This window comes from Oncorhynchus keta, unplaced genomic scaffold (assembly GCF_023373465.1).
Source record: "Oncorhynchus keta strain PuntledgeMale-10-30-2019 unplaced genomic scaffold, Oket_V2 Un_scaffold_6796_pilon_pilon, whole genome shotgun sequence".
Lineage (NCBI taxonomy): Eukaryota > Metazoa > Chordata > Actinopteri > Salmoniformes > Salmonidae > Oncorhynchus > Oncorhynchus keta.
Window position 1 is genome coordinate 40,949 of NW_026290989.1, and position 26,330 is coordinate 67,278.

The 26,330-nt window shown below is 39.8% G+C and overlaps 1 protein-coding gene across 2 annotated transcripts in view; it reads right to left on the reverse strand.

The window, feature by feature from the left end:
* The window catches only part of LOC118382264 (huntingtin-like), a 29,400-nt gene extending 27,065 nt beyond the window's left edge, over window positions 1-2,335 (reverse strand). Inside the window, exons 1-2 of one of the 2 annotated variants that reach the window (XM_052517317.1) lie at window positions 1,839-2,335; window positions 384-525 (exon numbers count right to left, since the gene is read on the reverse strand). The gene's annotated coding sequence lies outside the window, so the exon portion shown is untranslated. The remainder of the gene's footprint in view (window positions 1-383; window positions 526-1,838) is intronic. The other variant, XM_052517318.1, reaches the window with a different exon arrangement.
* Between the last annotated feature and the right edge of the window lie 23,995 nt (window positions 2,336-26,330).

The window sequence follows — 26,330 nt, forward strand, 5'->3', positions numbered from 1 at the left end:
CCAGGGCTAAAATGATAAGTGATGATGCCTGTGCTATGGACTGGTTGTGTTTGAGTACAGACCCAGCAGGACGTTGAGCAGCCAGGGCTAAATGACCTAGAGTGATGATGCCTGTGACCTATGGACTGGTTGTGTTTGGTACTGACCCAGCAGGACGTTGAGCAGCCAGGGCTAAATGATAAGTGATGATGCCTGTGCTATGGGCTGGTTGTGTTTGGTACTGACCCAGCAGGACGTTGAGCAGCCAGGGCTAAATGATAAGTGATGATGCCTGTGCTATGGGCTGGTTGTGTTTGGTACTGACCCAGCAGGACGTTGAGCAGCCAGGGCTAAATGATAAGTGATGATGCCTGTGCTATGGGCTGGTTGTGTTTGGTACTGACCCAGCAGGACGTTGAGCAGCCAGGTGTAGAAGTAGGAGGCCCGTCTCGACTGTTGACAAACACTCGCCACTGAGCTGGCGGCCGTCCGACGGATCGTAGGAGAGGTGGACTTCAGGTTGGCCACAAACGACTTCAACAACACCTGAACATGTCAGATCAGACAATTATAAACTGGGTGTGTCGAGCCCTGAATGCTGATTGGCTGACAGCCGTGGTATATCAGACCGTATACCACGCGGTATGACAAACAAACATTTTTACTGCTCTAATTACGTTGGTAACCAGGTTATTATAGCAATTAGACACCTCAGGGGGTTTGTGGTATATGGCCAATATACCACGGTTAACGGATGCATCCAGGCACTCCGCGTTGTGTCGTGCTTAAGAACAACCCTTAGCCGTGGTATATTGGTCATATACCACACCCCCTCTGGCCTTACAGCTTCGTTCTACAACAGATACAGACAAGAGGACATCGATACTTCCATTATTCTCTGTTACTCAAGGCTTTTAATACAACATTTTAACAGAGGTTGTTCTGGGGTCTTTGAGTGTGTGTGTGTGTGTGTGTGTGTGTGTGTGTGTGTGTGTGTGTGTGTGTGTGTGTGTGTGTGTGTGTGAGTGTGTGTGTGTGTGTGTGTGTGTGTGTGTGTGTGTGTGTGTGTGTGTGTGTGTGTGTGTGTGTGTGTGTGTGTGTGTGTGTGTGTGTGCGTGAGTGTGTGTGTGTGCGTGTGTGTGTGTGTTTGTGTGTGTGTGGGAGTGCGAGTTCTGTGTGTGTGTGTTGTGTGTGTGTGTGTGTGTGTGTGTGTGTGTGGGAGTGCGAGTGTGTGTGTGAGTTCTGTGTGTGTGTGTGTGTGTGTGTGTGTGTGTGTGTGTGTGTGTGAGTTGTGTGTGTGTGTGTGTGTGAGTTCTGTGTGTGTGTGTGTGTGTGTGTGTGTGTGTGTGTGTGTGTGTGTGTGTGTGTGTGTGTGTGTGTGTGTGTGTGTGAGTGTGTGTGTGTGTGCGAGTGTGTGTGTGTGTGCGAGTGTGTGTGTGTGTGTGTGTGTGTGTGTGGGAGTGCGAGTTCTGTGTGTGTGTGTGTGCGAGTGCGAGTGTGTGTGTGTGTGTGCGAGTTCTGTGTGTGTGTGTGTGTGAGTTCTGTGTGTGTGTTCGAGTTCTGTGTGTGTGTGTGTGTGAGTTCTGTGTGTGTGTCGAGTTCTGTGTGTGTGTGTGTGTGTGTGTGTGTGTGTGTGTGTGTGTGTGTGTGTGTGTGTGTGCGAGTGTGTGTGTGTGTGTGCGAGTGTGTGTGAGTTCTGTGTGTGAGTTCTGTGTGTGTGTGAGTGTGAGTTCTGTGTGTGAGTGCAGTGCAGTGTGTGTGTGTGTGTGTGTGTGTGCGAGTTCTGTGTGTGTGTGCGCGAGTTCTGTGTGTGTGCGAGTTCTGTGTGTGCGTGCGTGCGTGCGAGCGTGCGAGCGTACCTTAACCTCTCCGTCGTTAGCGAAGTGTCCCAGAGCAGTCATGATCTTAGGCACGGCAGCCGACAGAGTCTCCTGGACAGTCTCCTCCTGTCTCTTCGTGATCCTGGTCAGACAGGGGAGGAGGTTCACCAGGTACGGTCTGGAGGAGGGAGAGGAGAGGTCAGAGACCGAGCCAGTCCTCAGCAGACCGGGTACATAACAACAGATCCTGAGTCAGTCCTCAGCAGACCGGGTACATAACAACAGATCCTGAGTCAGTCCTCAGCAGACCGGGAACATAACAACAGATCCTGAGCCAGTCCTCAGCAGACCGGGTACATAACAACAGATCCTGAGCCAGTCCTCAGCAGACCGGGTACATAACAACAGATCCTGAGCCAGTCCTCAGCAGACCGGGTACATAACAACAGATCCTGAGTCAGTCCTCAGCAGACCGGGAACATAACAACAGATCCTGAGCCAGTCCTCAGCAGACCGGGTACATAACAACAGATCCTGAGCCAGTCCTCAGCAGACCGGGTACATAACAACAGATCCTGAGTCAGTCCTCAGCAGACCGGGTACATAACAGATCCTGAGTCAGTCCTCAGCAGACCGGGTACATAACAACAGATCCTGAGCCAGTCCTCAGCAGACCGGGTACATAACAACAGATCCTGAGTCAGTCCTCAGCAGACCGGGTACATAACAACAGATCCTGAGCCAGTCCTCAGCAGACCGGGTACATAACAACAGATCCTGAGCCAGTCCTCAGCAGACCGGGTACATAACAACAGATCCTGAGTCAGTCCTCAGCAGACCGGGTACATAACAACAGATCCTGAGCCAGTCCTCAGCAGACCGGGTACATAACAACAGATCCTGAGTCAGTCCTCAGCAGACCGGGTACATAACAACAGATCCTGAGCCAGTCCTCAGCAGACCGGGTACATAACAACAGATCCTGAGTCAGTCCTCAGCAGACCGGGTACATAACAACAGATCCTGAGCCAGTCCTCAGCAGACCGGGTACATAACAACAGATCCTGAGCCAGTCCTCAGCAGACCGGGTACATAACAACAGATCCTGAGTCAGTCCTCAGCGGACCGGGTACATAACAACAGATCCTGAGTCAGTCCTCAGCGGACCGGGTACATAACAACAGATCCTGAGCCAGTCCTCAGCAGACCGGGTCCATAACAACAGATCCTGAGCCAGTCCTCAGCAGACCGGGTCCATAACAACAGATCCTGAGCCAGTCCTCAGCAGACCGGGTACATAACAACAGATCCTGAGTCAGTCCTCAGCAGACCGGGTACATAACAACAGATCCTGAGTCAGTCCTCAGGAGACCGGGTACATAACAACAGATCCTGAGCCAGTCCTCAGCAGACCGGGTACATAACAACAGATCCTCAGCCAGTCCTCAGCAGACCGGGTACATAACAACAGATCCTGAGTCAGTCCTCAGCGGACCGGGTACATAACAACAGATCCTGAGTCAGTCCTCAGCAGACCGGGTACATAACAACAGATCCTCAGCCAGTCCTCAGCAGACCGGGTACATAACAACAGATCCTCAGCCAGTCCTCAGCAGACCGGGTACATAACAACAGATCCTGAGTCAGTCCTCAGCAGACCGGGTACATAACAACAGATCCTGAGCCAGTCCTCAGCAGACCGGGTACATAACAACAGATCCTGAGCCAGTCCTCAGCAGACCGGGTACATAACAACAGATCCTGAGCCAGTCCTCAGCAGACCGGGTACATAACAACATATCCTGAGTCAGTCCTCAGCAGACCGGGTACATAACAACAGATCCTGAGCCAGTCCTCAGCAGACCGGGTACATAACAACAGATCCTGAGTCAGTCCTCAGCAGACCGGGTACATAACAACAGATCCTGAGCCAGTCCTCAGCAGAACGGGTACATAACAACAGATCCTGAGTCAGTCCTCAGCAGACCGGGTACATAACAACAGATCCTGAGTCAGTCCTCAGCAGACCGGGTACATAACAACAGATCCTGAGCCAGTCCTCAGCAGACCGGGTACATAACAGATCCTGAGTCAGTCCTCAGGAGACCGGGTACATAACAACAGATCCTGAGCCAGTCCTCAGCAGACCGGGTACATAACAGATCCTGAGTCAGTCCTCAGGAGACCGGGTACATAACAACAGATCCTGAGTCAGTCCTCAGCAGACCGGGTACATAACAACAGATCCTGAGTCAGTCCTCAGGAGACCGGGTACATAACAACAGATCCTGAGCCAGTCCTCAGCAGACCGGGTACATAACAACAGATCCTGAGTCAGTCCTCAGCAGACCGGGTACATAACAACAGATCCTGAGTCAGTCCTCAGGAGACCGGGTACATAACAACAGATCCTGAGTCAGTCCTCAGGAGACCGGGTACATAACAACAGATCCTGAGTCAGTCCTCAGCAGACTGGGTACATAACAACAGATCCTGAGTCAGTCCTCAGCAGACCGGGTACATAACAACAGATCCTGAGTCAGTCCTCAGCAGACCGGGTACATAACAGATCCTGAGTCAGTCCTCAGGAGACCGGGTACATAACAACAGATCCTGAGCCAGTCCTCAGCAGACCGGGTACATAACAACAGATCCTGAGTCAGTCCTCAGCAGACCGGGTACATAACAGATCCTGAGTCAGTCCTCAGCAGACCGGGTACATAACAGATCCTGAGTCAGTCCTCAGGAGACTGGGTACATAACAACAGATCCTGAGTCAGTCCTCAGCAGAGTCAGTAGTACCTCATAGTATTACCCCACAGGACCAACACCTCATAGTATTACCCCACCTCATAGTATTACCCCACAGGACCCAACACCTCATAGTATTACCCCACCTCATAGTATTACCCCACAGGACCCAACACCTCATAGTATTACCCCACAGGACCCAACACCTCATAGTATTACCCCACAGGACCCAACACCTCATAGTATTACCCCACAGGACCCAACACCTCATAGTATTACCCCACCTCATAGTATTACCCCACCTCATAGTATTACCCCACCTCATAGTATTACCCCACAGGACCCAACACCTCATAGTATTACCCCACAGGACCCAACACCTCATAGTATTACCCCACCTCATAGTATTACCCCACCTCATAGTATTACCCCACCTCATAGTATTGCCCCACCTCATAGTATTACCCCACCTCATAGTATTACCCCACCTCATAGTATTACCCCACCTCATAGTATTACCCCACAGGACCCAACACCTCATAGTATTACCCCACCTCATAGTATTACCCCACAGGACCCAACACCTCATAGTATTACCCCACCTCATAGTATTACCCCACAGGACCCAACACCTCATAGTATTACCCCACCTCATAGTATTACCCCACCTCATAGTATTACCCCACCTCATAGTATTACCCCACAGGACCCAACACCCATAGTATTACCCCACCTCATAGTATTACCCCACCTCATAGTATTACCCCACCTCATAGTATTACCCCACAGGACCCAACACCTCATAGTATTACCCCACCTCATAGTATTACCCCCCACAGGACCCAACACCTCATAGTATTACCCCACCTCATAGTATTACCCCACCTCATAGTATTACCCCACCTCATAGTATTACCCCACAGGACCCAACACCTCATAGTATTACCCCACCTCATAGTATTACCCCACCTCATAGTATTACCCACAGGACCCAACACCTCATAGTATTACCCCACCTCATAGGACCCCACCTCATAGTATTACCCCACCTCATACAGGACCCAACACCTCATAGTATTACCCCACCTCATAGTATTACCCCACCTCATAGTATTACCCCACCTCATAGTATTACCCCACCTCATAGTATTACCCCACAGGACCCAACACCTCATAGTATTACCCCCCACAGGACCCACCTCATAGTATTACCCCACCTCAGTATTACCCACCTCATAGTATTACCCCACCTCATAGTATTACCCCACAGGACCCAACACCTCATAGTATTACCCCACCTCATAGTATTACCCCACAGGACCCAACACCTCATAGTATTACCCCACCTCATAGTATTACCCCACCTCAGGACCCAACACCTCATAGTATTACCCACAGGACCAACACCTCATAGTATTACCCCACAGGACCCAACACCTCATAGTATTACCCCACCTCATAGTATTACCCCACCTCATAGTATTACCCCACCTCATAGTATTACCCCACAGGACCCAACACCTCATAGTATTACCCCACCTCATAGTATTACCCCACAGGACCCAACACCTCATAGTATTACCCCACCTCATAGTATTACCCCACAGGACCCAACACCTCATAGTATTACCCCACAGGACCCAACACCTCATAGTATTACCCCACAGGACCCAACACCTCATAGTATTACCCCACCTCATAGTATTACCCCACCTCATAGTATTACCCCACCTCATAGTATTACCCCACAGGACCCAACACCTCATAGTATTACCCCACCTCATAGTATTACCCAACACCTCATAGTATTACCCCACCTCATAGTATTACCAACACCTCATAGTATTACCCCACCTCATAGTATTACCCCACCTCATAGTATTACCCCACCTCATAGTATTACCCCACCTCATAGTATTACCCCACCTCATAGTATTACCCCACCTCAGGACCCAACACCTCATAGTATTACCCCACCTCATAGTATTACAGGACCCAACACCTCATAGTATTACCCCACAGGACCCAACACATAGTATTACCCCACAGGACCCAACACCTCATAGTATTACCCCACCTCATAGTATTACCCCACCTCATAGTATTACCCCACCTCATAGTATTACCCCACCTCATAGTATTACCCCACCTCATAGTATTACCCCACCTCATAGTATTACCCCACCTCATAGTATTACCCCACAGGACCCAACACCTCATAGTATTACCCCACCTCATAGTATTACCCCACCTCATAGTATTACCCCACCTCATAGTATTGCCCCACAGGACTCCAGTATTACCCCACCTCATAGTATTACCCCACCTCATAGTATTACCCCACCTCATAGTATTACCCCACAGGACCCAACACCTCATAGTATTACCCCACCTCATAGTATTACCCCACAGGACCCAACACCTCATAGTATTACCCCACCTCATAGTATTACCCCACAGGACCCAACACCTCATAGTATTACCCCACCTCATAGTATTACCCCACCTCATAGTATTACCCCACCTCATAGTATTACCCCACAGGACCCAACACCTCATAGTATTACCCCACCTCATAGTATTACCCCACCTCATAGTATTACCCCACAGGACCCAACACCTCATAGTATTACCCCACCTCATAGTATTACCCCACAGGACCCAACACCTCATAGTATTACCCCACCTCATAGTATTACCCCACCTCATAGTATTACCCCACCTCATAGTATTACCCCACAGGACCCAACACCTCATAGTATTACCCCACCTCATAGTATTACCCCACCTCATAGTATTACCCCACCTCAGGACCCAACACCTCATAGTATTACCCCACAGGACCCAACACCTCATAGTATTTACCCCACCTCATAGTATTACCCCACCTCAGGACCAACACCTCATAGTATTACCCCACCTCATAGTATTACCCCACCTCATAGTATTACCCCACCTCATAGTATTACCCCACCTCATAGTATTACCCCACCTCATAGTATTACCCCACCTCATAGTATTACCCCACCTCATAGTATTACCCCACAGGACCCAACACCTCATAGTATTACCCCACCTCATAGTATTACCCCACAGGACCCAACACCTCATAGTATTACCCCACCTCATAGTATTACCCCACCTCATAGTATTACCCCACCTCATAGTATTACAGGACCCAACACTCAGTATTACCCCACCTCATAGTATTACCCCACAGGACCCAACACCTCATAGTATTACCCCACCTCATAGTATTACCCCACCTCATAGTATTACCCCACCTCATAGTATTACCCCACCTCATAGTATTACCCCACAGGACCCAACACCTCATAGTATTACCCCACCTCATAGTATTACCCCACCTCATAGTATTACCCCACCTCATAGGACCCAACACCTCATAGTATTACCCCACAGGACCCAACACCTCATAGTATTACCCACAGGACCCAACACCTCATAGTATTACCCCACCTCATAGTATTACCCCACCTCATAGTATTACCCCACCTCATAGTATTACCCCACAGGACCCAACACCTCATAGTATTACCCCACCTCAGGTATTACCCCACCTCATAGTATTACCCCACCTCATAGTATTACCCCACCTCATAGTATTACCCCACCTCATAGTATTACCCCACCTCATAGTATTACCCCACCCACACCTCATAGTATTACCCCACCTCATAGTATTACCCCACCTCATAGTATTACCCCACAGGACCCAACACCTCATAGTATTACCCCACCTCATAGTATTACCTCAGGACCCAACACCTCATAGTATTACCCCACCTCATAGTATTACCCACAGGACCCAACACCTCATAGTATTACCCCACCTCATAGTATTACCCCACCTCATAGTATTACCCCACCTCATAGTATTACCCCACAGGACCCAACACCTCATAGTATTACCCCACCTCATAGTATTACCCCACCTCATAGTATTACCCCACCTCATAGGACCCAACACCTCATAGTATTACCCCACCTCATAGTATTACCCCACAGGACCCAACACCTCATAGTATTACCCCACCTCATAGTATTACCCCACCTCATAGTATTACCCCACCTCATAGTATTACCCCTCATAGGACCCAACACCTCATAGTATTACCCCACCTCATAGTATTACCCCACCTCATAGTATTACCCCACCTCATAGTATTACCCCCACCTCATAGTATACCCCACAGGACCCCACCTCATAGTATTACCCCACCTCATAGATTACACCTCATAGTATTACCCCACCTCATAGGACCCAACACCTCATAGTATTACCCCACCTCATAGTATTACCCCACCTCATAGTATTACCCCACCTCATAGTATTACCCCACCTCATAGTATTACCCCACAGGACCCAACACCTCATAGTATTACCCCACCTCATAGTATTTACCTCACAGGACCCAACACCTCATAGTATTACCCCCCACCTCATAGTATTACCCCACAGGGACCCATAGTAACACCTCATAGTATTACCCACAGGACCCAACACCTCATAGTATTACCCCACCTCATAGGACCCATAGTATTACACCTCATAGTATTACCCCACCTCATAGTATTACCCCACCTCATAGTATTACCCCACCTCATAGTATTACCCCACAGGACCCAACACCTCATAGTATTACCCCACCTCATAGGACCCAACACCTCATAGTATTACCCCACCTCATAGTATTACCCCAACACCTCATAGTATTACCCCACAGGACCCAACACCTCATAGTATTACCCCACCTCATAGTATTACCCCACCTCATAGTATTACCCCACCTCATAGTATTACCCCACAGGACCCAACACCTCATAGTATTACCCCACAGGACCCAACACCTCATAGTATTACCCCACCTCATAGTATTACCCCACAGGACCCATAGTATTACCCCACCTCATAGTATTACCCCACCTCATAGGACCCAACACCTCATAGTATTACCCCACAGGACCCAACACCTCATAGTATTACCCCACAGGACCCAACACCTCATAGTATTACCCCACCTCATAGTATTACAGGACCCAACACCTCATAGTATTACCCCACCTCATAGTATTACCCCACCTCATAGTATTACCCCACAGGACCCAACACCTCATAGTATTACCCCACCCCACCTCATAGTATTACCCCACCTCATAGTATTACCCCACCTCATAGTATTACCCCACCTCATAGTATTACCCCACCTCATAGTATTACCCCACAGGACCCAACACCTCATAGTATTACCCCACCTCATAGTATTACCCCACAGGACCCAACACCTCATAGTATTACCCCACCTCATAGTATTACCCCACCTCATAGTATTACCCCACCTCATAGTATTACCCCACAGGACCCAACACCTCATAGTATTACCCCACCTCATAGTATTACCCCACCTCAGGACCCAACACCTCATAGTATTACCCCACCTCATAGTATTACCCCCACCTCATAGTATTACCCCACCTCATAGTATTACCCCACAGGACCCAAACACCTCATAGTATTACCCCACCTCATAGTATTACCCCACCTCATAAATGCCCACCTCACCAGTATTACCCCACCTCATAGTATTACCCCAGTGTGACCCAAAAATGCTGTTTAGACCAGTGGGTATGAATCCAGTCTAAATGCTGTTTAGACCAGTGTGTATAAATCCAGTCTAAGTGCTGTTTAGACCAGTGTGTATAAATCCAGTCTAAATGCTGTTTAGACCAGTGGGTATGAATCCAGTCTAAATGCTGTTTAGACCAGTGTGTATAAATCCAGTCTAAGTGCTGTTTAGACCAGTGTGTATAAATCCAGTCTAAATGCTGTTTAGACCAGTGTGTATAAATCCAGTCTAAATGCTGTTTAGACCAGTGTGTATAAATCCAGTCTAAATGCTGTTTAGACCAGAGTGTATGAATCCAGTCTAAATGCTGTTTAGACCAGTGTGTATAAATCCAGTCTAAATGCTGTTTAGACCAGTGTGTATAAATCCAGTCTAAATGCTGTTTAGACCAGTGGGTATGAATCCAGTCTAAATGCTGTTTAGACCAGTGTGTATAAATCCAGTCTAAATGCTGTTTAGACCAGTGTGTATAAATCCAGTCTAAATGCTGTGGGTTAGACCAGTATGACATGTATGAATCCAGTGTGTAAATGCTGTTTAGACCAGTGTGTGTGTGTGTGTGTCTAAATGCTGTGTGTGACCAGTGTGTGTATGTGTCCACCTCTAATTTCTGTTTAGACCAGGTGTGCTAGCTCAGCGAACCTCCAGAGAGCAGCCCTCCGAAAGGCACTGTTCTAACAGAGATACACACACACACCTTCATCATCATCTTCATCATCTTCATCATCAACATGTCCATCATCATCAACGTGAACATTACCATCCTGTATTTTCCCCAGTCATCATAACCAAAACCACCACAGTCAATCACAATTAACATTTGTCATAATATTCGTCTTTACTCTTCATCATCATCATCATCATCAGTTACCACATCGGTCCATTGAGGATCAGTGAACAGGACTCCATAACGACAGGACTCCATAACGACAGGACTCCATAACGACAGGACTCCATAACGACAGGACTCCATAACGACAGGACTCCATAACGACAGGACTCCATAACAACAACAACAACAACTTTATCTACAAACCTTTTTAATTTCTTTGTAGAGCTCCAGCTGCAGTCTGGGCAGGTTGGAGTCCATCAGCGCCTGATAGAGAGAGACAGAGAGACGTAAAAACTACAACCTGACAGAACTAGATAGAGAGAACTAGATAGAGAGAACTAGATAGAGAAAGAGAGAACTAGATAGAGAGAACGAGAGAGAACTAGATAGAGAGAACAAGATAGAGAGAACGAGAGAGAATTAGATAGAGAAAAAGAGAGAACTAGATAGAGAGAAAGAGAGAACTAGATAGAGAAAGAGAGAACAAGATAGAGAGAACGAGAGAGAATTAGATAGAGAAAAAGAGAGAACTAGATAGAGAGAACTAGATAGAGAAAGAGAGAACTAGATAGAGAGAACTAGATAGAGAGAACGAGAGAGAATTAGATAGAGAAAAAGAGAGAACTAGATAGAGAGAAAGAGAGAACTAGATAGAGAAAAAGAGAGAACTAGATAGAGAGAAAGAGAGAACTAGATAGAGAAAGAGAGAACTAGATAGAGAGAACTAGATAGAGAGAACGAGAGAGAATTAGATAGAGAAAAAGAGAGAACTAGATAGAGAGAAAGAAAGAACTAGATAGAGAGAAAGAAAGAACTAGATAGAGAGAAAGAGAGAACAAGATAGAGAGAACGAGAGAGAATTAGATAGAGAAAAAGAGAGAATTAGATAGAGAGAAAGAGAGAACTAGATAGAGAAAGAGAGAACTAGATAGAGAGAACTAGATAGAGAGAACGAGAGAGAATTAGATAGAGAAAAAGAGAGAACTAGATAGAGAGAAAGAGAGAACTAGATAGAGAAAAAGAGAGAACTAGATAGAGAGAAAGAGAGAACTAGATAGAGAAAGAGAGAACTAGATAGAGAGAACAAGATAGAGAGAACGAGAGAGAATTAGATAGAGAAAAAGAGAGAACTAGATAGAGAGAAAGAGAGAACTAGATAGAGAAAGAGAGAACTAGATAGAGAAAGAGAGAACAAGATAGAGAGAACGAGAGAGAATTAGATAGAGAAAAAGAGAGAACTAGATAGAGAGAAAGAGAGAACTAGATAGAGAAAGAGAGAACTAGATAGAGAGAACTAGATAGAGAGAACGAGAGAGAATTAGATAGAGAAAAAGAGAGAACTAGATAGAGAGAAAGAGAGAACTAGATAGAGAAAAAGAGAGAACTAGATAGAGAGAAAGAGAGAACTAGATAGAGAGAAAGAGAGAACTAGATAGAGAAAAAGAGAGAACTAGATAGAGAAAAAGAGAGAACTAGATAGAGAGAAAGAGAGAACTAGATAGAGAAAGAGAGAACTAGATAGAGAGAACTAGATAGAGAGAACTAGATAGAGAGAACGAGAGAGAATTAGATAGAGAAAAAGAGAGAATTAGATAGAGAGAACGAGAGAGAACTAGATAGAGAGAACAAGATAGAGAGAACGAGAGAGAATTAGATAGAGAAAAAGAGAGAACTAGATAGAGAGAAAGAGAGAACTAGATAGAGAAAGAGAGAACTAGATAGAGAGAACTAGATAGAGAGAACGAGAGAGAATTAGATAGAGAAAAAGAGAGAACTAGATAGAGAGAACTAGATAGAGAGAACTAGATAGAGAGAAATAGAGAACTAGATAGAGAGAAAGAGAGAACTAGATAGAGAGAAAGAGAGAACTAGATAGAGAGAAAGAGAGAACTAGATAGAGAGAACTAGATAGAGAGAAAGAGAGAGAACTAGATAGAGAGAAAGAGAGAACTAGATAGAGAGAAAGAGAGAGAACTAGATAGAGAGAAAGAGAGAACTAGATAGAGAGAAAGAGAGAACTAGATATAGAGAAAGAGAGAACTAGATAGAGAGAAAGAGAGAGAACTAGATAGAGAGAAAGAGAGAACTAGATAGAGAGAAAGAGAGAACTAGATAGAGAGAAAGAGAGAACTAGATATAGAGAAAGAGAGAACTAGATAGAGAGAAAGAGAGAGAACTAGATAGAGAGAAAGAGAGAACTAGATAGAGAGAAAGAGAGAACTAGATAGAGAGAAAGAGAGAACTAGATAGAGAGAAAGAGAGAACTAGATAGAGAGAAAGAGAGAACTAGATAGAGAGAAAGAGAGAACTAGATAGAGAGAAAGAGAGAGAACTAGATAGAGAGAAAGAGAGAGAACTAGATAGAGAGAAAGAGAGAGAACTAGATAGAGAGAAAGAGAGAGAACTAGATAGAGAGAAAGAGAGAGAACTAGATAGAGAGAAAGAGAGAACTAGATAGAGAGAAAGAGGGAAGTAGATAGAGAGAACGAGATAACTAGATAGAGAGAAAGAGAGAGAACTAGATAGAGAGAAAGAGAGAGAACTAGATAGAGAATTAGTTAGAGCGAATGAGAGAGAACTAGATAGAGAAAGAGAGCCATAACATATAGGTCTGAGGAGAGCAGAAGATGGGGTCCTCACTCACTTTGATGATTTTGTTCAGGCACTCGTCTGCCACCATCCTGACGTCCGACTCTCTGTCGTCGCTGCACAGCAAGAACATCTCCATGGCGATGCCCAGAAGCTTCTGGAACTCCGGAGACGTTCTAATCCCACAGCCATAGAGACAAGAGAGGAACTGTCATTAAACACCCACCTCGTTCTGATACCCCCCTCACCACCTCATTCTGATAACCCCCCATCACACACCTCATTCTGATAACCCCCTCCCACCTCATTCTGATACCCCCCTCACACACCTCGTTCTGATAACCCCCCTCACACCTCGTTCTGATAACCCCCTCACACACCTCGTTCTGATAACCCCCTCACACACCTCGTTCTGATAACCCCCCTCACACACCTCGTTCTGATACCCCCCTCCACACACACCTCATTCTGATACCCCCCCCTCACACACCTCATTCTGATACCCCCCCTCACACACCTCATTCTGATACCCTCCTGATACCCCCTCACACACCTCATTCTGATACCCCCCTCACACACCTCATTCTGATACCCCCCTCACACACCTCATTCTGATAACCCCCCCACACACCTCGATTCTGATACCCCCCTCCACACCCACCTCATTCTGATACCCCCCTCCACACACACCTCATTCTGATACCCCCCCTCCACACACACCTCATTCTGATACCCCCCCCCTCCTCCACACACACCTCATTCTGATACCCCCCCCACCACACCTCATTCTTATACCCCCCTCCACACACACCTCATTCTGATACCCCCCTCCACACACACCTCATTCTGATACCCCCTCCACACACACCTCATTCTGATACCCCCCTCCACACACACCTCATTCTGATACCCCCCTCCACACACACCTCATTCTGATACCCCTCCTCCACACACACCTCATTCTGATACCCCCCTCCACACACACCTCATTCTGATACCCCCCTCCACACACACCTCATTCTGATACCCCCCCCCTCCACACACACCTCATTCTGATACCCCCCCCTCACACACCTCATTCTGATACCCCCTCCACACACACCTCATTCTGATACCCCCCCTCCACACACACCTCATTCTGATACCCCCCCTCCACACACACCTCATTCTGATACCCCTCCTCCACACACACCTCATTCTGATACCCCCCTCCACACACACCTCATTCTGATACCCCCCTCCACACACACCTCATTCTGATACCCCCCCTCCACACACACCTCATTCTGATACCCCCCCTCCACACACACCTCATTCTGATACCCCCCCCTCACACACACCCTTTGATGTGTAATGTCCCTGATCAACATATAACCATAAATATACTGTATCCCTGATCAACATATAGCCATAAATATACTGTATCCCTGATCAGCATATAACCATAAATATACTGTATCTAAACCCTGATCAACATATAACCATAAATATACTGTATCCTAAACCCTGACCAGCATATAACCATAAATATACTGTATCCCTGATCAACATATAACCATAAATATACTGTATCCCTGATCAACATATAACCATAAATATACTCATCTCTGATCAACATATAACCATAAATATACTGTATCCCTGATCAACATATAACCATAAATATACTGTATCCCTGATCAGCATATAGCCATAAATATACTGTATCCCTGATCAACATATAACCATAAATATACTGTATCCCTGATCAACATATAACCATAAATATACTGTATCCCTGATCAACATATAACCATAAATATACTGTATCCCTGATCAACATATAACCATAAATATACTGTATCCTAAACCCTGATCAACATATAGCCATAAATATACTGTATCCCTGATCAACATATAACCATAAATATACTGTATCCTAAACCCTGATCAACATATAACCATAAATATACTGTATCCTAAACCCTGATCAACATATAACCATAAATATACTGAATCCCTGATCAACATATAACCATAAATATACTGTATCCCTGATCAACATATAACCATAAATATACTGTATCCCTGATCAACATATAACCATAAATATACTGTATCCCTGATCAACATATAGCCATAAATATACTGTATCCTAAACCCTGATCAACATATAGCCATAAATATACTGAATCCCTGATCAACATATAGCCATAAATATACTGTATCCCTGATCAACATATAACCATAAATATACTGTATCCCTGATCAGCATATAGCCATAAATATACTGTATCCCTGATCAACATATAACCATAAATATACTGTATCCTAAACCCTGATCAACATATAGCCATAAATATACTGAATCCCTGATCAACATATAGCCATAAATATACTGTATCCCTGATCAACATATAACCATAAATATACTGTATCCCTGATCAGCATATAGCCATAAATATACTGTATCCCTGATCAACATATAACCATAAATATACTGTATCCCTGATCAGCATATAACCATAAATATACTGTATCCTAAACCCTGATCAACATATAGCCATAAATATACTGTGTCCCTGATCAACATATAACCATAAATATACTGTATCCCTGATCAACATATAACCATAAATATACTGTATCCCTGATCACACATATAGCCATAAATATACTGTATCCTAAACCCTGATCAACATATAACCATAAATATACTGTATCTCTGATCAACATATAACCATAAATATACTGTATCTCTGATCAACATATAACCATAAATATACTGTATCCCTGATCAACATATAACCATAAATATACTGTATCTCTGATCAACATATAACCATAAATATACTGTATCCCTGATCAACATATAACCATAAATATACTGTATCCCTGATCAGCATATAACCATAAATATACTGTATCCCTGATCAACATCTAACCATAAATATACTGTATCCCTGATCAACATATAACCATAAATATACTGTATCCTAAACCCTGATCAACATATAACCATAAATATACTGTATCCCTGATCAACATATAACCATAAATATACTGTATCCTAAACCCTGATCAGCATATAACCATAAATATACTGTATCCTAAACCCTGATCAACATATAACCATAAATATACTGTATCCCTGATCAACATATAGCCATAAATATACTGTATCCCTGATCAACATATAACCATAAATATACTGTATCCTAAACCCTGATCAACATATAGCCATAAATATACTGTATCCCTGATCAACATATAACCATAAATATACTGTATCCTAAACCCTGATCAACATATAACCATAAATATACTGTATCCCTGATCAACATATAGCCATAAATATACTGTATCCCTGATCAGCATATAACCATAAATATACTGTATCCCTGATCAACATATAACCATAAATATACTGTATCCCTGATCAACATATAGCCATAAATATACTGTATCCCTGATCAGCATATAACCATAAATATACTGTATCCCTGATCAACATATAACCATAAATATACTGAATCCCTGATCAACATATAACCATAAATATACTGTATCCCTGATCAACATATAACCATAAATATACTGTATCCTAAACCCTGATCAACATATAACCATAAATATACTGTATCCTAAACCCTGATCAACATATAGCCATAAATATACTGTATCCCTGATCAACATATAGCCATAAATATACTGTATCCTAAACCCTGATCAGCATATAACCATAAATATACTGTATCCCTGATCAACATATAACCATAAATATACTGTATCCTAAACCCTGATCAACATATAACCATAAATATACTGTATCCCTGATCAACATATAACCATAAATATACTGTATCCTAAACCCTGATCAACATATAACCATAAATATACTGTATCCCTGATCAACATATAACCATAAATATACTGTATCCTAAACCCTGATCAACATATAACCATAAATATACTGTATCCCTGATCAACATATAACCATAAATATACTGTATCCTAAACCCTGATCAACATATAACCATAAATATACTGTATCCTAAACCCTGATCAACATATAACCATAAATATACTGTATCCCTGATCAACATATAACCATAAATATACTGTATCCCTGATCAACATATAGCCATAAATATACTGTATCCTAAACCCTGATCAACATATAACCATAAATATACTGTATCCCTGATCAACATATAGCCATAAATATACTGTATCCTAAACCCTGATCAACATATAACCATAAATATACTGTATCCCTGATCAACATATAACCATAAATATACTGTATCCCTGATCAACATATAACCATAAATATACTGTATCCCTGATCAACATATAACCATAAATATACTGTATCCTAAACCCTGATCAACATATAACCATAAATATACTGTATCCCTGATCAACATATAACCATAAATATACTGTATCCCTGATCAACATATAACCATAAATATACTGTATCCCTGGTCAACATATAACCATAAATATACTGAATCCCTGATCAACATATAACCATAAATATACTGTATCCCTGATCAACATATAACCATAAATATACTGTATCCCTGATCAACATATAACCATAAATATACTGTATCCTAAACCCTGATCAACATATAACCATAAATATACTGTATCCCTGGTCAACATATAACCATAAATATACTGTATCCCTGATCAACATATAACCATAAATATACTGTATCCCTGATCAACATATAACCATAAATATACTGTATCCCTGATCAACATATAACCATAAATATACTGTATCCTAAACCCTGATCAACATATAGCCATAAATATACTGTATCCCTGATCAACATATAACCATAAATATACTGTATCCTAAACCCTGATCAACATATAACCATAAATATACTGTATCCCTGGTCAACATATAACCATGAATATACTGTATCCCTGATCAACATATAACCATAAATATACTGAATCCCTGATCAACATATAACCATAAATATACTGTATCCCTGATCAACATATAGCCATAAATATACTGTATCCTAAACCCTGATCAACATATAACCATAAATATACTGAATCCCTGATCAACATATAACCATAAATATACTGTATCCCTGATCAACATATAACCATAAATATACTGTATCCCTGATCAACATATAGCCATAAATATACTGTATCCCTGATCAACATATAACCATAAATATACTGTATCCCTGATCAACATATAGCCATAAATATACTGTATCCTAAACCCTGATCAACATATAACCATAAATATACTGTATCCCTGATCAACATATAACCATAAATATACTGTATCCCTGATCAACATATAACCATAAATATACTGTATCCTAAACCCTGATCAACATATAACCATAAATATACTGTATCCCTGATCAACATATAACCATAAATATACTGTATCCCTGATCAACATATAACCATAAATATACTGTATCCCTGATCAACATATAACCATAAATATACTGTATCCTAAACCCTGATCAACATATAACCATAAATATACTGTATCCCTGATCAACATATAACCATAAATATACTGTATCCTAAACCCTGATCAACATATAACCATAAATATACTGTATCCCTGATCAACATATAACCATAAATATACTGTATCCCTGATCAACATATAACCATAAATATACTGTATCCCTGATCAACATATAACCATAAATATACTGTATCCCTGATCAACATAACCATAAATATACTGTATCCCTGATCAACATATAACCATAAATATACTGTATCCTAAACCCTGATCAGCATATAACCATAAATATACTGTATCCCTGATCAACATAACCATAAATATACTGTATCCCTGATCAACATATAGCCATAAATATACTGTATCCCTGATCAACATATAGCCATAAATATACTGTATCCCTGATCAACATAACCATAAATATACTGTATCCCTGATCAACATATAGCCATAAATATACTGTATCCCTGATCAACATATAGCCATAAATATACTGTATCCCTGATCAACATATAGCCATAAATATACTGTATCCCTGATCAACATATAGCCATAAATATACTGTATCCCTGATCAGCATAACCATAAATATACTGTATCCCTGATCAACATATAACCATAAATATACTGTATCCCTGATCAGCATATAACCATAAATATACTGTATCCCTGATCAACATATAGCCATAAATATACTGTATCCCTGATCAACATATAACCATAAATATACTGTATCCCTGATCAACATATAACCATAAATATACTGTATCCTAAACCCTGATCAACATATAACCATAAATATACTGTATCCCTGATCAACATAACCATAAATATACTGTATCCCTGATCAACATATAACCATAAATATACTGTATCCCTGATCAACATATAACCATAAATATACTGTATCCCTGATCAACATATAACCATAAATATACTGTATCCTAAACCCTGATCAACATATAACCATAAATATACTGTATCCCTGATCAGCATATAACCATAAATATACTGTATCCCCTGATCAACATATAACCATAAATATACTGTATCCTAAACCCTGATCAGCATATAACCATAAATATACTGTATCCCTGATCAACATATAACCATAAATATACTGTATCCCTGATCAACATATAACCATAAATATACTGTATCCCTGATCAACATATAACCATAAATATACTGTATCCCTGATCAACATATAGCCATAAATATACTGTATCCCTGATCAGCATATAACCATAAATATACTGTATCCCTGATCAACATATAACCATAAATATACTGTATCCCTGATCAACATATAACCATAAATATACTGTATCCCTGATCAACATATAGCCATAAATATACTGTATCCCTGATCAACATATAACCATAAATATACTGTATCCCTGATCAACATATAACCATAAATATACTGTATCCTAAACCCTGATCAACATATAACCATAAATATACTGTATCCCTGATCAACATAACCATAAATATACTGTATCCCTGATCAACATATAACCATAAATATACTGTATCCCTGATCAACATATAACCATAAATATACTGTATCCCTGATCAACATATAACCATAAATATACTGTATCCTAAACCCTGATCAGCATATAACCATAAATATACTGTATCCCTGATCAACATATAACCATAAATATACTGTATCCTAAACCCTGATCAACATATAACCATAAATATACTGTATCCCTGATCAACATATAACCATAAATATACTGTATCCCTGATCAACATATAACCATAAATATACTGTATCCTAAACCCTGATCAACATATAACCATAAATATACTGTATCCCTGATCAACATATAACCATAAATATACTGTATCCTAAACCCTGATCAACATATAACCATAAATATACTGTATCCCTGATCAACATATAACCATAAATATACTGTATCCCTGATCAACATATAGCCATAAATATACTGTATCCCTGATCAACATATAACCATAAATATACTGTATCCCTGATCAACATATAGCCATAAATATACTGTATCCCTGATCAACATATAACCATAAATATACTGTATCCTAAACCCTGATCAACATATAACCATAAATATACTGTATCCCTGATCAACATATAACCATAAATATACTGTATCCCTGATCAACATATAACCATAAATATACTGTATCCCTGATCAACATATAACCATAAATATACTGAATCCCTGATCAACATATAACCATAAATATACTGTATCCCTGATCAACATATAACCATAAATATACTGTATCCTAAACCCTGATCAACATATAACCATAAATATACTGTATCCCTGATCAACATATAACCATAAATATACTGTATCCTAAACCCTGATCAACATATAGCCATAAATATACTGTATCCCTGATCAACATATAACCATAAATATACTGTATCCTAAACCCTGATCAACATATAACCATAAATATACTGTATCCCTGGTCAACATATAACCAAATATACTGTATCCCTGATCAACATATAACCATAAATATACTGTATCCCTGATCAACATATAACCATAAATATACTGTATCCCTGATCAACATATAGCCATAAATATACTGTATCCCTGATCAACATATAACCATAAATATACTGTATCCCTGATCAACATATAACCATAAATATACTGAATCCTAAACCCTGATCAACATATAACCATAAATATACTGTATCCCTGATCAACATATAACCATAAATATACTGTATCCCTGATCAACATATAACCATAAATATACTGTATCCCTGATCAACATATAGCCATAAATATACTGTATCCTAAACCCTGATCAACATATAACCATAAATATACTGTATCCCTGATCAACATATAACCATAAATATACTGTATCCCTGATCAACATATAGCCATAAATATACTGTATCCTAAACCCTGATCAACATATAACCATAAATATACTGTATCCCTGATCAACATATAGCCATAAATATACTGTATCCCTGATCAACATATAACCATAAATATACTGTATCCTAAACCCTGATCAACATATAACCATAAATATACTGTATCCTAAACCCTGATCAACATATAACCATAAATATACTGTATCCCTGATCAACATATAACCATAAATATACTGTATCCTAAACCCTGATCAACATATAACCATAAATATACTGTATCCCTGATCAACATATAACCATAAATATACTGTATCCCTGATCAACATATAACCATAAATATACTGTATCCCTGATCAACATATAACCATAAATATACTGTATCCCTGATCAACATATAACCATAAATATACTGTATCCCTGATCAACATATAACCATAAATATACTGTATCCCTGATCAACATATAACCATAAATATACTGAATCCCTGATCAACATATAACCATAAATATACTGTATCCCTGATCAACATATAACCATAAATATACTGTATCCCTGATCAACATATAACCATAAATATACTGTATCCCTGATCAACATATAACCATAAATATACTGTATCCCTGATCAACATATAACCATAAATATACTGTATCCCTGATCAACATATAGCCATAAATATACTGTATCCCTGATCAACATATAACCATAAATATACTGTATCCCTGATCAACATATAACCATAAATATACTGTATCCCTGATCAACATATAACCATAAATATACTGAATCCCTGATCAACATATAACCATAAATATACTGTATCCCTGATCAGCATATAACCATAAATATACTGTATCCCTGATCAACATATAACCATAAATATACTGTATCCCTGATCAACATATAACCATAAATATACTGTATCCCTGATCAACATATAACCATAAATATACTGTATCCTAAACCCTGATCAACATATAACCATAAATATACTGTATCCCTGATCAACATAACCATAAATATACTGTATCCCTGATCAACATATAACCATAAATATACTGTATCCCTGATCAACATATAACCATAAATATACTGTATCCCTGATCAACATATAACCATAAATATACTGTATCCTAAACCCTGATCAACATATAACCATAAATATACTGTATCCCTGATCAGCATATAACCATAAATATACTGTATCCCTGATCAACATATAACCATAAATATACTGTATCCTAAACCCTGATCAGCATATAACCATAAATATACTGTATCCCTGATCAACATATAGCCATAAATATACTGTATCCCTGATCAACATATAACCATAAATATACTGTATCCCTGATCAACATATAACCATAAATATACTGTATCCCTGATCAACATATAGCCATAAATATACTGTATCCCTGATCAACATATAACCATAAATATACTGAATCCCTGATCAACATATAACCATAAATATACTGTATCCCTGATCAACATATAACCATAAATATACTGTATCCCTGATCAACATATAGCCATAAATATACTGTATCCCTGATCAACATATAACCATAAATATACTGTATCCCTGATCAACATATAACCATAAATATACTGTATCCTAAACCCTGATCAACATATAACCATAAATATACTGTATCCCTGATCAACATATAACCATAAATATACTGTATCCCTGATCAACATATAACCATAAATATACTGTATCCCTGATCAACATATAACCATAAATATACTGTATCCCTGATCAACATATAACCATAAATATACTGTATCCTAAACCCTGATCAGCATATAACCATAAATATACTGTATCCCTGATCAACATATAACCATAAATATACTGTATCCTAAACCCTGATCAACATATAACCATAAATATACTGTATCCCTGATCAACATATAACCATAAATATACTGTATCCCTGATCAACATATAACCATAAATATACTGTATCCTAAACCCTGATCAACATATAACCATAAATATACTGTATCCCTGATCAACATATAACCATAAATATACTGTATCCTAAACCCTGATCAACATATAACCATAAATATACTGTATCCCTGATCAACATATAACCATAAATATACTGTATCCCTGATCAACATATAGCCATAAATATACTGTATCCCTGATCAACATATAACCATAAATATACTGTATCCCTGATCAACATATAGCCATAAATATACTGTATCCCTGATCAACATAACCATAAATATACTGTATCCTAAACCCTGATCAACATATAACCATAAATATACTGTATCCCTGATCAACATATAACCATAAATATACTGTATCCCTGATCAACATATAACCATAAATATACTGTATCCCTGATCAACATATAACCATAAATATACTGAATCCCTGATCAACATATAACCATAAATATACTGTATCCCTGATCAACATATAACCATAAATATACTGTATCCCTGATCAACATATACCATAAATATACTGTATCCCTGATCAACATATAACCATAAATATACTGTATCCTAAACCCTGATCAACATATAGCCATAAATATACTGTATCCCTGATCAACATATAACCATAAATATACTGTATCCTAAACCCTGATCAACATATAACCATAAATATACTGTATCCCTGATCAACATATAACCATAAATATACTGTATCCCTGATCAACATATAACCATAAATATACTGTATCCCTGATCAACATATAACCATAAATATACTGTATCACTGATCAACATATAACCATAAATATACTGTATCCTAAACCCTGATCAACATATAACCATAAATATACTGTATCCCTGATCAACATATAGCCATAAATATACTGTATCCCTGATCAACATATAACCATAAATATACTGTATCCTAAACCCTGATCAACATATAACCATAAATATACTGTATCCCTGATCAACATATAACCATAAATATACTGTATCCCTGGTCAACATATAGCCATAAATATACTGTATCCCTGATCAGCATATAACAATAAATATACTGTATCCCTGATCAACATATAGCCATAAATATACTGTATCCCTGATCAGCATATAACAATAAATATACTGTATCCCTGATCAACATATAACCATAAATATACTGTATCCTAAACCCTGATCAACATATAACCATAAATATACTGTATCCCTGATCAACATATAACCATAAATATACTGTATCCCTGATCAACATATAACCATAAATATACTGTATCCCTGATCAACATATAACCATAAATATACTGTATCCCTGATCAACATATAACCATAAATATACTGTATCCCTGATCAACATATAACCATAAATATACTGTATCCCTGATCAACATATAACCATAAATATACTGTATCCCTGATCAACATATAACCATAAATATACTGTATCCCTGATCAACATATAACCATAAATATACTGTATCCTAAACCCTGATCAACATATAACCATAAATATACTGTATCCCTGATCAACATATAACCATAAATATACTGTATCCCTGATCAACATATAACCATAAATATACTGTATCCTAAACCCTGATCAACATATAACCATAAATATACTGTATCCCTGATCAACATATAACCATAAATATACTGTATCCCTGATCAGCATATAACCATAAATATACTGTATCCTAAACCCTGATCAACATATAACCATAAATATACTGTATCCCTGATCAACATATAACCATAAATATACTGTATCCCTGATCAACATATAGCCATAAATATACTGTATCCCTGATCAACATATAACCATAAATATACTGTATCCCTGATCAACATATAACCATAAATATACTGTATCCCTGATCAACATATAACCATAAATATACTGTATCCCTGATCAACATATAACCATAAATATACTGTATCCCTGATCAACATATAACCATAAATATACTGTATCCCTGATCAACATATAACCATAAATATACTGTATCCCTGATCAACATATAGCCATAAATATACTGTATCCCTGATCAACATATAGCCATAAATATACTGTATCCCTGATCAACATATAGCCATAAATATACTGTATCCTAAACCCTGATCAACATATAACCATAAATATACTGTATCCTGATCAACATATAACCATAAATATACTGTATCCTAAACCCTGATCAACATATAACCATAAATATACTGTATCCCTGATCAACATATAACCATAAATATACTGTATCCCTGATCAACATATAACCATAAATATACTGTATCCTGATCAACATATAGCCATAAATATACTGTATC